Source organism: Lycorma delicatula, chromosome 10, assembly GCF_047948215.1.
Source record: "Lycorma delicatula isolate Av1 chromosome 10, ASM4794821v1, whole genome shotgun sequence".
In the NCBI taxonomy this organism is placed as follows: Eukaryota; Metazoa; Arthropoda; class Insecta; order Hemiptera; family Fulgoridae; genus Lycorma; species Lycorma delicatula.
In genome coordinates this window covers 44761206-44775717 of record NC_134464.1, presented here as the reverse complement: position 1 = coordinate 44775717, position 14512 = coordinate 44761206, and the positions used below count along the sequence as shown (strand labels likewise).

Genomic DNA, 14512 nt, shown 5'->3' with positions numbered 1-14512 from the left:
TTCACTTAGAAAGCGTTCATTTTTAAAAATAGGATGGCCAGTCCAAAGAATAATATGGATACCATACCAAACTCCGTGCAGGTCTCCGTGGCGCGAATGGTAGCGTCTCGGCCTTTCATCCGGAGGTCCTGGGTTCGAATCTCGGTTAGGCACGGCATTTTTCATACGCTACACTTCCACATCCCACGCACAAGCTTCAAGCTTATGTGGCGATTCAAGCAAAAAAAAAAACCTACAGGAAAAGTGAGGAATAAAATGATTTCCTATTGGTTTTTTCACTGGGTTGAATGTATGGTTATATATCAGAATGATTTCATTCTTTTTACCAACCGGATTGGTCGACTTAAAAATATTATCACTTTTGTTGAAAGTAAACCTGACTAATGCTTCTTTATTGTAAAAATCATGTGAATTCTTTATCAATAACTAAAATTTATTATTTTTATTATTATTCGGCATCATACCCATTGCTATTTTGGCAAGGGAGCGTCAGGTGATCTACAGGAGGCGAAGACCGGGAGACCGTTGCCAACGAAGAACGCACCCGCACGGCAAGAGACCTGGGACCACGAGACCAAAGGACGATGGACCGCAAGGCTTATCCCTCTGGTCAGACCGTGGACTGGGCGACGGCATGGAGAGGTGGAGTACTACATGACCCAATTTTTAACGGGTCACAGGTACTTCCACGCTTACCTCCATGTCATAGGGAAAGCGCTGTCCCCCGACTGCCCTGGTGTACGGGACGACGCTGAGCACACTTTTTTCAAATGTGCTCGGTGGGCGGCAGATCGGGGGCACTGGAGGCGGATCTCGGAGCCCCCACAACGTGTTTGTGATGATGCTCCGTGACCTGAGCAGCTGGGAAAGAGTAGCCCGATTCGTCGGCAAAATTCCCAGAGCCAAAAAGGTTGACCTGGATAGTCCTGAAAATTAGGTAGCGCCTAATCAGGCTAGTATAGGAGGACTCGACCGGAAGTAATGTGTTAAACGGTTCCGGGTCAAGTCCTGGTAGAAAGGGGGGTGGTTTTAGTCGGTAGTCTGCTGATAGTGATTGGACAATACCATCAGAGGGAGGCTGACACTCCGTGCGTAAATGCATTTCCATCTCCCTCCACAAAAAAAAAAAAAAAAAAATATTATATTTAAGTTATAAAATTCTTGATTTTTGATTTTTGAATTACATATAACACTCTAATGTAAATTTCAACTTTTCATGTTTTTTCACATCATCATTCCGTATATGTTATCTAAAATTAGATTCTATATTATTGTAATGTATCAAATAAATAGTTTGTTGTAATTTTTAAAAGTAATATTAAATAGTTTTAACCGTATTAACTTGACTGCTAACTCGTGCACCACATTATAATTCATTGAATAACATTCCTTGACTGCTCACTGGTTGCTTTCAATTCAGGTTGCACCGCATCGGAATGTTAATTACAATACTTCAATTGTACTGAATATCCTTTTGCAACGTAAATTATTCCAAGCTGTTATTTGTTATTTGGTGACCCAAATAATTTACGTAATATAAAATACAAATAATTTAAACTAATCACGTATATTTTAATTATGTTTATTGTTTAGATCATAAGATAAGGTAAGAAGAAAAAATAGATGTCACGAGTTTTAATTTTTTAAATTATTTATATTCACGCACGCTCGATTTCCCATTTATATTTGTAGACTTGTCCATTAGCCAACTATAATGCTGTGAACATATGTTGGATCCATAAAGAGCTATTGTGTTACATAAAATATATTTTCATATAATAATAAAATTTCATTTATGATTTTTGGTAACAGTTAGGAGTAAGTTTATATTTAAAAGAGAATTGATAAAACGTTTTTTAATTTCTTAACCTTGAATAATTTTAAATAATTTTTTATAACACGTAAATCACAGTTTACAAATAAGGATTTGAAATCTCAAAATAATAATAATATTCTTTGAGTATTTAGTAGTATCTTTCCCACTGAATAGTATATATAACTTATTTTTCCCACTTGGAAATTAATATGTTAATTTGTTGTTTTTTTTCACTCTACTAAAGTTGTTACTATGTTGATACTATAATTATAAATAAAGCATACATTCTAAACTTATGAACACTAGTTAACATTCATTCATTACTTTCTGTAGTAAGTCTAGCAAGAGATGTTTCAGATTCTTATAAACGAAGTAGTTGTTTAGAGGGTGGTGGCTAACAATTTTATCAAGTCACATACAATAATTTAGAAGTTAACATACATTTCCCTTGCAATCATAGAGTTTTTAATATTGAATATTATTCCCTCCCCGCCACAAAAAATAATATTAATGTTTTTGTAATAGTTTTTTATTACGACTTTAAAAAATTGGAGCCTAACTAAGAACAGCTAGCTCCAAAATATAGTTTCATAAGAAAGAAGATTTTTAACGGGTTTTCATTTAAACCTTGTTTTACTCATTTTTAAGTACGTTTTCTTATAAACATATTTTTATCTGAAATAAAGCCCTATAAAAATTTATGTATGTAAAAAAATCGTTTGAACAAAGATAAAAAACAAGAAACCAGTTTTTTTATGATAAAACTAACAAAAATAATATATTTAAAAATTATATATTAAAATATAAATTAATATATAAAATAATAAATTAATATAAATTATATATTAAAAATAATGTTATTTTATTTCGATTTCAAAAAATAGGAGTTAAAATAAGAACTAGCTTCAAAATGTAGCTATATAAGAAAGAATTGAAAGAAAGAAGATTTTTAACGGGTTTTTCTTTAAACTTTTTTTTATTAATTTTTAAGTACATTTTCTTATAAACAAATTTTTATCTGAAATAACGTAGCCCTACAAAAATTGATGTTATGTAAAAAAAACCGTTTGCACAAAGATAAAAGAAAAGAAAAAAACCAGTTTTTTTATGATAAAAAAAATATAGATAAACGTCGTAAACAGACTTTCACAAGCTACGGCTGTCTGGAACACGGTAATTTCTATTATTGTTAGTATTTTAATTTTTCAACTGATTTTCTTGAATGTTTGGCCTAAAATTTAATAAAATTTAAGTAATTTTATTCACAATTACTTTGAATGTTAAAATTCCCTAAGGCTAAATAGTTAATATAATGTAAAAAATTCAAATCGTTTATACAAGCTATGTCATTTTTTGTTAAAAAATATTTTATTTAAGTTATGTAAATTACGAAAAAAGCATCCTCAACAAAGCTAGCGGACGAATTCTTTTTCCACTCACCCGCTCCCAAAAAAATAAATCCAGTTGAAAAAATTTTTATTACCTCACACATTAAAGAAGTAACATTTTTCAAAACCTTTCTTGAGAAATGCAGCTTTGAAATTTCTTGTTGTGATTTGGTTATTATCCAAAAGTTGTAAATTTGAGTTAACAAAATTTCCGTTTAGTTTTTGTTTTATAAGTTAATATTCACCGGCCTCCGTGGCGCGAGTGATAGCGTCTCGGCTTTTCATCCTCAGGTCCCGGGTTCGAATTCCGGTCAGGCATCACATTTTCACACACGCTACAAATCGTTTATTTCATCCTCTGAAGCAATACATAACGGTGATCCCGGAGGTTAAACAAAACAGAAAAAGTTAATTAATTATTAAAGATCGTAATAAAACTTATAAAGGTAATAAGGGAGAATACTAAATATTAAAATTGGAGAAGATAAAACAAAGATTTTATATAATTTCTGTAATAAATAAGAAATTTATTTCATAAAATTTAATTTATATAATAAAATACAGAGTGTCCCATATAAAACGCTACCCAACCTTATATTGGTAGGTATTGAAATAATAAAAAGGCATGTGTAAATGTAAATGTAATTTTTATTATTACCATCCATACCTTACAATTTAGAGTAAATGTTGGAAGTGGCCGCCATCTTCTTGAATACAAGCTTCAATTCTTTTTGCAGCGTTTCTTGCAACTTTTTCAAAGTTTGTGGCTGGATATTTAATACAGTTTGTTCAATATTGACTTTCAATCGTTCAAGTGTTCGTGGTTTGTTGCTGTAGGCTTTTCCTTTGAGGTAACCCCGTTGAAAAAAATCCGCCGCAGTCAAATCTGGAGATCTTGGTGGCCACAAGCCTCGACCGATAACACGATTACCAAAGAATTCCTCAACGAAATCAGAAGTTGAACCTCCGTAGTGCGATGTCGCACTGTCATGTTGTAGCCAGCAGTGTCTGTCTTCCTCTTCCAAGAGTGCGATGAACTGAAATAAAATATCCTGATATCGTTCTGCATTAATGGTGTACTCGAAAAAAATAGGACCGATTATTTTCTTCCGCGATATCGCGCACCACACGCCCAACTTCTGCGGGTGTAATTGTTTTTCGTGATAAACGTGGCGATTTTCAGCACTCCAAATTCTACTGTTTTGGCTGTTTACGTAGCCATCCAAATGAAACCGTGCTTCATCTGTGAAAAATAACGAATCCATAACATTAATTCCCTCACGCAGAAATCGACGGAACCATCGACTATATTGTAGCCGTTTTTCTTTGTCGGGCTCAAGAAGTCGAAGAATAAGGTCGTAATTGTAATTGTTTGGTCGCCCGATGAACAGTTGATTTAGACAAATTAATTTCAGCAGACAAACGTCTGATCGATTTATTTGGCGAGGCGAATAATCGGTCTTTGATTTCAGTGACTGTATCTGTATTCAACATTGATGCAGATCTGTGTAATAAATAATACAAATTTTTGAAGATCGAAAGGGCTTAGTAAGGAAAATCCTTGGTTCAAGAGTAGTAGAGTTCAACCAGGAGATATATCAACACCATGAAAAACAGCGATAAGGGGAAAAAAGGTTAAATTTCTTGGAACATATGATTAGGATGGACCCAACAAAATTAAATTTAAAAAAAAATCTTTGGCAATCGCATGAAAAACAAATCAAATTACTTGAAACAGATGGAAGAATACGTCCAAAGGATAATCTTGAAAGAATATGATGTTGCATAGGGTTAACTTCCAAAGAATAATTTACAGAAAAAAAAAAGTTCTTATAACAGAAAAAAGGAAAGGAAGAAAATGGACAAACGTTTTTAAAAATATTATCTGCAGTGTATTCTGAATTATATACAATAGAAAAAAGAGGAGGGAAAATAATAAATACCTTTGAAATGTGCTGTTAAAGAAAAATATCGAAAATTAAGCGAGCAGATAAAATTAAAGGAATTCTCACGCAGAAATCGACGGAACCATCGACTATATTGTAGCCGTTTTTCTTCGTCGGGCTCAAGAAGTCGAAGAATAAGGTCGTAATTGTAATTGTTTGGTCGCCCGATGAACAGTTGATTTAGACAAATTAATTTCAGCAGACAAACGTCTGATCGATTTATTTGGCGAGGCGAATAATCGGTCTTTGATTTCAGTGACTGTATCTGTATTCAACATTGATGCAGATCTGTGTAATAAATAATACAAATTTTTGAAGATCGAAAGGGCTTAGTAAGGAAAATCCTTGGTTCAAGAGTAGTAGAGTTCAACCAGGAGATATATCAACACCATGAAAAACAGCGATAAGGGGAAAAAAGGTTAAATTTCTTGGAACATATGATTAGGATGGACCCAACAAAATTAAATTTAAAAAAAAATCTTTGGCAATCGCATGAAAAACAAATCAAATTACTTGAAACAGATGGAAGAATACGTCCAAAGGATAATCTTGAAAGAATATGATGTTGCATAGGGTTAACTTCCAAAGAATAATTTACAGAAAAAAAAAAGTTCTTATAACAGAAAAAAGGAAAGGAAGAAAATGGACAAACGTTTTTAAAAATATTATCTGCAGTGTATTCTGAATTATATACAATAGAAAAAAGAGGAGGGAAAATAATAAATACCTTTGAAATGTGCTGTTAAAGAAAAATATCGAAAATTAAGCGAGCAGATAAAATTAAAGGAATTCTGTGATAGAATCTTGCATAGAGGCGAGCTTCCTTGATGAACCATCTCTAATCAGGTTTAACTAATTTGTTTACAGAGATTAAAGAATTAGCACATAATAGAAAAAAAGAGAATAACATAAAACCAGTTAACTGTTTGACAACTAAATTAAGAAGAAATCTTCAGTTCATATAAAGTTTTATCCTTATTTTGTATTTATTGTTTTGAAACACACCTGAAATTTTATGAACTGAAATTATTTTTCTAGGCTAAATATGCTGTATAAATACAATTCAGTTTGTGAACTGTTGGTTGATTTTGCTAATAAAGAGTTTAATATTTATGACGGGAATACATTAAAACTCTGTACACGTTTTACAGTTGTACACTTACAAGTTAAGTTGCAACAGACAGCCTTCTTATTATATATACATTTTTCTTTCTTTCTTTTTCTATTGCTTGCTGTTGAAGGTTCGTGCTAACCGGCGACACACTTGCCAGCCATTTCTTCTATTTCTCCTTCTACTTTACTCTCTATCCAGTTTCTTCCTCTTTTTATCACACTAAACTTTTATTCTCATTCTTTTATCCGACATTTTATTTTTTCATTCTTCATTCTAAGCTAGTACAAGCGGAACACTGGGTCACCTCATTCTTGACAACAGTCGGTAAGTTGTGTCGTCTAGTCTACCCACAGACAGCCGCAAGAGTTATTATCATGATTTGTATTATGTCTTTTATAGAAAATCTTAACTCATTAGCGTCATCCGGTTCCTTCGTTCTTTCACAATTGTTGGATAATAGCTTATATATACAAAAGCTTCTATCCAATATATCATTATTATTATTATGTATATATACATATGTATATATGTATGTATGTATCATTTAAGATTGATTTTGAATGTTACAGTAGTGTAACAAATAGTATTACGAATTATCATGTTAAATCTTTAAGTTTAATTTTTTGGCATTGTTAGCTCAAGATACGTATTTTATTTTGCATAATTTTTTCTTTTGATCAATCTTTTCACAATCATCTTCTTAAAATAAAATTCTGGGAAGTTAGAATGGTCTAGACAAGCAGAAAGTACAACAGAACAGCTTGAACCTTCATAGGGAGTCCGGGATAAAGATATCCAAAAGTAACAGCTTATATTAAGAGAATCAGTAAATATAATTTAATATTTTTTTAATAAAAATAACTCGCCAATTTTAATATACGTAGTTAAGTTCAATATATGCATCTTTTTGTGTTGCTCGAGAAACATCTAGACAATAATATAACTTTTGCCAGATGTTTAAGAGTATCTGCGTCGTTATTTGTTCAATGGCTTCGTTTGAAATCGTCCAGATCTCGAAATTTTCTTTTGTACATACAACTTTCAATAAATCCCAAAGCAAAAAAGTCCAAAGGAGTAATATATGTAGATTTTTGTGGTCATGCAGTTGGAATTCCTCGTTCGAGACCTCCAGGGAAAGTTTTGTTCAAGAACAAGGTAAAATCTCTATGAAAGTAATGTTATAGAGCACAATCTTGTTGGAAACCGAAGCCTGCAGGAATCTGAAGAATAGCAAAGTTCTCAAGTATGTCGAGGTACGTGTGTCCTGTCACTATTAAAAAAAACGGACTGATGACGCCATTTTTGTGCAGCCTAAACAGACTTTGACTTTTGGTGTATCCCTTTCATTTTCGATTATTGTATGGGGGGGGGGGGGTTAGTATCCAAAATTTGACAATTGCGTCTGTTAACTTTCCCGCACGTATTCCATACGCGCAACCTTCTGTGGCAACCCTTTGGTTGCCTCTTCACTAAATGGCAACGTATCAAGATGACTGAAATTGTTTTCGACATGGTGTATTATCTCTATAGCAAACTGATATCGTAGGCGGCGATAATTTGGTTTAATGTGATAAAGAGTTGTAAATTGTACGCTCGGAAACGGAGCTGCTTATCAATAATGTCGTGAACAGTGGAACGAGGAATTTACAGTTCGTACCGATTAATTAACTTAACAGGACTGGCAGTGAATGCATCGTGAACACGATCCACGGTTAAAATGTTTCTAAATGTGGCTTATCAGTTAAGACGTATTTTTCAACCTGTATAATAGGATCAGGAAGTTATTAAAGTAGGAATTCTGTTAGGTTTTTTCTTAACGTTAGTAACAAGAATAAAAACAAATACTTCATGAAAGTATAAAAACGTCTATTGCCACGCAATTCTAGTGATACAACCACGCAGTTGTCAATGTGAGAGTTACACCTTTACTCCCGGTCTCCTGTAAATTTATTCTTACTCTCTCTCTCTCTCTCTTGAATCACAATTTTTTTTATTATAAAATATTTTGTAGTTCATACAGGTCGGTGTATTCCTATGTTCTTTATAGGCCAATTTTTTATTTATTTCAGTTTGTTTTTAATTTATCTATTGACAATATTATGCTTACACTTTAAATAAAGTAATACGCAATAATCTAAAAAATTCTGCCTTTGTCCTTAGTAGTTTTATCTTATTAGAATATTTAGTTAGTTAAAAGATAGTTTTTTTAATCGAGTTATAGTACAGCATAGCTCTATTATTGGAAATTAATCATATAAATAAAAAAATGTAAGTTAATTTTATTAAAATAAAATAAAAAAATATATTGTTTGCAATAATTGTATATCAGTGTGATTAAAATACTTCAGATTTTTCAAAAAAATTAGTAAAAATATAATAGGGCATAAAAATTTTTTTTTAAATCTTAAAAACTCTTGTGCAATTCTGCGCAAGAAGTCCGAGTTATCGTTTCCGATGCTCCATTTCGCAGTCAGATTTTCAGAGTATAACGCACTACATAGGTTTGATTAATCAGTAGACCCTACAACAAACATCAAGTTTCAACTCATCCACCACAGTGACTCACTGCATAAACGCGTATTAAAAATACACCACTGAACAGTCAACATAACCGAAAATATTTTTCCGACCTTAAATTGAGCTTAACTCAAGAACGACTTGACCAATCTTCATAAAAATTTCACATGCACAATTTCAGAGAGACTACTACAAGATACCAAAATTTCAATGAAATTTATATGATAGTTTTTGAAATTTTCGAACCACAAAATTTTATACATATATAAGAAAACTCCAATTTAAGTGAATGATATTTTTCAAAACGTAAAGAAAATTAATTTTCTCCCCCTCCCCGTTCCAATCATGCGATCGAAAGTAATACTCTACTTTTCTTCAAAAAGTCGGTAAAAATACTAATTTATAATAATTTAGTTTTTCCAATTGTTAAATGTAACTTCTGATATCGGCGTTGAATTAAACATCTACATCTTGTGACGCTGAGTTTTTGAGCAGACTTTAAAAAGGCAAAATTTAAGAAGTGATATTAAACGTTTAGGACAGTTGTTATTTTGTTCCGTTTTACTATTTTTAAAAATGTACTTCATTTTAAATTTTATTTAAAGATAGGTATAAAAAGAATAATTTTGTTGTAAATAAAAGCTGTTTCTAAGATACTCAAAAACGAAAAATGTCCATGTTATTGTGAGTTATGACTACCGATTTCATTGAGTTTTCACGTAATAATATTTCAACTATTAGAATTATGCTGTTAAGTTATGTAAAAGTAATCGTTGTAAACGGGAATGACGATTCAAACATTTAAAAATATATTTTTTTAAATGTTTAAATAGTTTGTTAAAAAAAAACGTCGAAGTCTATTTAAATGGTGAAACATAAGGTATTAAGTTAAAAGTAAAAAAGTTGACGACAGAGTTGTAGTAATACTTTCTGGTCATTAGTTATTTATTCTTATATAGTGGAAAAATAGTGATAAATGAAAAAGGTTACGTAAGATATATTTTATTAGAGGCGGGTAATTTATGATGAAATTTTATTGTAAAATTATTACATGTTTAAATATAACAAACAATTAAAAAAAAATCAAAGAAACAGTTACCCCCATCTTCAAAATCATCTTTCAAGAATACTTTTTGATTTTCCTACCTTTCTAATATTAAATTGAAAAAACTTTTTAAAAAAATTGCACTAAAAAATGTACAACCAATAAAAGGTCACCTAAGATTTTTCTTTTGGTTGTGGGGATGTGAATTATGATGAAAATTTATTGTAATGTTATTATTAAAAGTTTAAGCTAAACCTTTATAATCATTTTAAATATTAAAAGTTTATGTAATTAGACTTTAATAATATTAAAATTTTAAGAAAACCAAATTTTGTTTAAATTTAAATATTGATATTTTTTAATTTTTATCGGCTCCCCCACCACCAATATTGACCTCAAAGTAATTTTCTGGGATCACTTGCACTACTATGCCTAGAAAGAAAAAAAAAAATCGATTAAAATCATGCAATAAATATAGCTTTTTCGATTTTTGGGAAAGGTGAAACTTTGGGGAAAAATTATTTAAAAAATAGCAATTTAAGCTTGTACTGAATTTAATATAAAATGGAAATGGCTTTACCCACCGGTTTTTTCTGGTGGTAAACTCGTCATCGCAAATCAGCTGATTTTGTTGTCGAGAATTCTAAGGTTCAAATCCTAGTAAAGGCAGTTACTTGTATATGAATTTGAATACTAGATCGTGGATGCCGGTGTTCTTTGATGGTTGGGTTTCAATTAATCACATATCTCAATAATGGTCCATTTGAGACTGCATAAGATTAAATTTCATTTACATTCTCATTCATCTTCTGAAGTAATAATGCCTTTCGGAGGTCCGGGAGACTAAACAGAAAATAAAGAATTTAAAATTGGGTTATGTTGGCAAACCTTTGAGGAAATTGACCTCAATTAACTATCAATCCCAACCCCTGGAGATATTGACTCCAAAAAATTAGTAACAAATTGCCTCATATACACGAATTTCTGTATAAAAATATGAAGTTTTAAACACGCCAACAGAGGTGCAAGTGTAATTACGTACGAAAGTTTTTGTTTTTTGAGGTTCCTGGCTCATGAAACATTGAGAAATACAAAAAACCTATATTTTGTCTACCATCTTTCCATCTTGTTGTATAGCTCTAGAGTTATGATGCCAGCCAAGTAAACAAATATGGATTTGATGCTATTCTTGTTTACTAGTCTGTCAACAAAAGTAATTTTGAGCTAGCATAATTCTTAGCTGTGTAATAAAAAAAAATTAGCTTATTTTTATACAATTTTAGATAATCTAAAATTTTAAGCAAAAGTATAATTATAGAAACAAAAATTACATTGAAAATATTCTGTAAAATTCTAAGAAATACCTAGATACCCTTTTTATCTATGTTATTAGATTAATACTTCCGGTATTGTTGTTCGGGGCAATTATTAAGAAAATGAGCTGATAATTAATTTCGGTATTGAAGTTTGTATGACATAATTTTAAAAATTCTACCTAAAAGGTGGAATAAGGTGGAAAAATTCCACCTTTTAGGTGGAAAAAGGTACTACGTGGTAGTTTTTGATAGAAAATATTTTTAAAGGAAATTCGGGGTGTTTTTTAAGTTCTCTGTTAATAGGTGCTATTAGGTTAAAAATCGTTTACAGATGCGTTGTTGGTAATTTAAACAATTTTAAAATAACATTTTAATCAAATATCCGGACTTATTATTTTCGTTTTTAAACGTTTTATATTCTTTTTGGTACGATACGAAAGAAAACGTTATTATTTAACAATAAACTTGTTGTACTTTTTTAACGAGATTTGTTTTTTGTCTTCAGTCATTTGACTGGATTGATGCAGCTCTCCAAGATTACCTATCTAGTACCAGTCGTTTCATTTCGGTGTACTCCCTACGTTCTACATCCCTCACAATTTTTTTTACGTATTCCAAGCGTTGCCTGCCTGCACAATTTTTCCCATTTACCTGTCACTCCAATATCAAAGCGACTTTTCCAGCATTATTATATGGCCTATAAGTCTGTTTCTTCTTTTAACTATATTTTTTCAAATGCGTCTTTCTTCATCAATTTGCCACAACACCTCTTCATTTGTCACTTTATCCATCCATCTAATTTTTAACATTCTCCTTTAGCACCACATTTCCAAAGCTTCTAATCTTTTCTTCTCAGGTACTCCGATCATCGAAGTTTCACTTCCATATAAAGCTACGCTCCAAACATATACTTTTTTTGTATACGTAAGTTTAATTGATTTTTAATCTCTTAAATGACAGGTCATTTCTAGAAATCGAATGATAAATAGCTAAGAAACGAATGAAATTATTAATGTAGATTGCCAAGATTATTCAGACTTGCAATTTTGTGCTTGTTTTCACTTCATTCATTAATTTAATTAAAAATATTTAATAATAATCTTTATTATCTATATCTCTATACTACTATATAAAGAAGAAAAGGGTTTTTGTTTGTGAACTGTGAGTATTTATCACTATGTGAGCTGGATTTGAACTGAATGATTCGAATCAATCGAATGAATAATTAATTTTTCGAAGTAAGAGGTATATGTACTTTAGTTACCGTAGTTACTATTATTCTGTCATTTGTAATTTAGTCAATTTTTCTGCTTTCTATAACGCCAGACTACTAAAATTATTATTTTGTCAGCATTATTCTCACAACCATGAGGATAATATACAGTACGCGCTCCAGGGGGAGGAGCCGTCTAGGTAGATGGTATGACGACCGAAGCAAGCTCAGCGGGTGTCCAAGTTGCCGTTCCCCCTGGCAAATTGGAAATTGCGAGCGAAGTAAGCTATGAGGTACGTCCCTCCTCAGTTGGTTCTGGGATTCACCTGAGCTCGAGGGTCCACGTTCTAGCTAGACGGACCGGCAAGTTAATAATAGAGAATTTCGTTTAATAAAACATAAGGATAAAAATAATATTTACGGAACTTAAACAATAATTAGGAGAATAAACAATTTTAGTAGCATTTTTGAAATTTTTAAAAGTACTATATTAAACATTTTTTTTTTTTTTGGAAACGTTAATTTTATTAAAATGTCTTAATTCGTTTTTAAGATGTCAATTTTTATTTAAAATCTTTTGTTCTTTTCAAATAATAATAACGAAATTGAGCAATAAAAAAATAAATTAAAAATTTAATTTAGTATAAATAAAAAGGTAAAATACGGGAAAATGGCTTAATTTGTAGAAAATTATGTTTTAGTATAATATAAAAAGAATAGTAAATAATAAATTAAATGTATTTTACCGTTGTTTATAATGTAATAAATATAATTATTTGTTTCTTTTTAAAATTAAATCCCTTTATAAAAATAAGAAAGCACAATATAATTTATTATTGTATATATTTTTATTCATAACTTACTAGGTTACTGGCAATTGATGCCGGATTCCCATGACAACATAAAAGATATATGCGAATAGTATAGTAATATTTTCACTTTATGGATTAAAGGTAACCTGATTATAATACTATAGTGAAATTTTCTCTCTCTGTACTGTGTTATATCCTGTAAATTCCAGTTTGATTATATTACTTTTCTGTAGTTATAAAAAAAAGGTTATATTAATTATTTTTAACATGTTTAAAAAAATACTCGCTTAAATACTCCACGAAAAGTCAGTAACTCTGTCTTTGTTCGCGCGCGCGTGTGTGCACACGAGCGCGTGATTATATTTTTATTCCACTAAATCTGTAAACACTACTATTTATATACTAATATATATGATATATTATTATAATAGTATTTGAAAAAAGTGACACGATTTATATTTAAAAAAAAAGGATTACAAATAACATACTATTTTAAAATGTTTAAAATTTCACTTACCAAGTTATAAATATTCTATATACTCTACATCTTCTGCATGGATAACGTCAAGACAACAGCTGAATTCTTCCGCAATGCAATGGAGGCAGTCTTCTATTACAGTGCGCATTTACTGAAACTGTAATCCTGCTTTTCAGTTCATCCAAATCAGCAGGTAATGATGAAACATAAACACTTTGTTTCATAAATCCCCGTAAGAAAACCTCACAAAGTGTAATATCTGAAGATCTTGGGGGCCAAAAGTGTAGTCCCAAGTAGAGCTCTATCTAGCAATGAGGCAATATTTCATTTATAAACCGACAAACTCGGTTGTGCCAATGTGAAGGAATCTTGTTACCCTGCCAACTGATTTGTTGCCCTGATTTACGGTCATTTATTTTTGCCCTTTTTGGTCATTTATTTTTTGTAGTAAGACAAAAAATAAATGACCATAAATTTTTGTAAATAAAACCACAAAAAATATCCATTAACTTTTGGTGAATTTCTCTCCCGCTGTACAATCTAGTGCGAATTTTCAAGTCCACACACACACACACACGGACATTGTGACGTGAAATTTACCGCTTCGTTACTAAAAATGGATTTCGGTTAAAACCTATCGACTTCCATATGAACTAAGAGTTCAGTATCACGGAATATCACAGAAATCTTACCGGTTTCTTTTCTCACTTACACTTGTATGGTTTGAATGCAAGCTTTGTTTTAACATACATGGAACGGAACGGAACGGAACGCAAAAGTGGCGGGAGTATCACTGTTCTCCCTTGCTGCTGTATGATTCTGTAATCGGGCGTGCTTCAAGGGTTTTCCTTTAATGTCGGTCATATG

The 14512-nt window shown here is 31.2% G+C and overlaps 1 protein-coding gene and 1 long non-coding RNA gene across 2 annotated transcripts in view; one reads left to right on the top strand and one right to left on the bottom strand.

Annotated features, from left to right (window-relative positions):
- LOC142331733 (uncharacterized) overlaps nucleotides 1–13921 on the bottom strand; it is a 47539-nt gene extending 33618 nt beyond the window's left edge. Inside the window, exon 1 of the long non-coding RNA XR_012758073.1 lies at nucleotides 13685–13921. This is a non-coding gene — a long non-coding RNA (uncharacterized LOC142331733). The remainder of the gene's footprint in view (nucleotides 1–13684) is intronic.
- Nucleotides 1–14512, top strand: part of LOC142331720 (protein PALS1-like) — a 651443-nt gene that overhangs the window by 179958 nt on the left and 456973 nt on the right. The gene's annotated exons all lie outside the window — the stretch shown is intronic.